Genomic DNA, 1,196 nt, shown 5'->3' on the forward strand with positions numbered 1-1,196 from the left:
TCCCCTGCATCGGCAGGCGGACTCTCAACCACTGCGCCACCAGGGAAGCCCCTATTTTTAGTTTTTAAAGAAGCATCCATATTGTTTTCCACAATGGCTGCACCAATTTACATTTCCACCAACAGTGTAGGAGGGTTAACTTTTCTCCACACCCCCTCCAGCATTTGTTATTTGTAGACATTTTAATGATGGCCATTCTGACCAGTGTGAGGTAGTATCTCACTGTAGTTTTGATTTGCATTTCTCTAATAATTAGTGATGCTGAGTATCTTTTCATGTGCCTATTGGCCATTCCTTGGAGAAATGTCTATTTAGGTCTTTTGCCTATTTTTTGATTGTTTTTTTTTTTTTTATCTTGTTTTGTTTTGCTTGGTTTTTTTTTTGTTATTGAGTTGTATGAGCTGTTTGTATATTTTGGAAATTAAACCCTGGTCAGTCACATGGTTTGCAAATATTTTCTCCCAGTCTATAGGATGTCTTTTCATTTTGTTTATGGTTTCCTTTCCTGTGCAGAAGTTTATAAGTTGGGCTTCCCTGGTGGCACAGTGGTTGAGAATCTGCCTGCCAATGCAGGGGACACGGGTTCGAGCCCTGGTCTGGGAAGATACTACATGTCACAGAGCAACTAGGCCCATGAGCCACAACTACTGGGCCTGCGCATCTGGAGCCTGTGCTCCGCAACAAGAGAGGCCACGATAGTGAGAGGCCTGCGCACCGTGATGAAGAGTGGCCCCCACTTGCAGCAACTAGAGAAAGCGCTCTCACAGAGACGAAAACCCAACACAGCCAAAAATAAATAAATTAATTTTTTTTTTTTTTTTTTTTGCGGTACACAGGCCTCTCACTGTTGTGCCTTCTCCTGTTGTGGAGCACAGGCTCCGGACGCTCAGGCTCAGCGGCCATGGCTCACGGGCACAGTTGCTCCATGGCATGTGGGACCCTCCCGGACCGGGGCACGAACCCGTGTCCCCTGCATCGGCAGGCGGACGCTCAACCACTGTGCCACCAGGGAAGCCCTTAAATAAATTAATTTTTAAAAAAGTTTATAAGTTTGTATTTAGGTCCCAGTTGTTTATTTTTGCTTTTATTTCTATTGCCTTGGGAGAGTGACCTAAGAAAACATTGGTACAATTTATGTCAGAGAATGTTTTGCCTATGTTCTCTTCTAGGAGTTTTATTCTGTCATGTCTTACAGT

This window comes from Lipotes vexillifer, unplaced genomic scaffold, assembly GCF_000442215.2.
Source record: "Lipotes vexillifer unplaced genomic scaffold, Lipotes_vexillifer_v1.1 scaffold221, whole genome shotgun sequence".
NCBI lineage: Eukaryota > Metazoa > Chordata > Mammalia > Artiodactyla > Lipotidae > Lipotes > Lipotes vexillifer.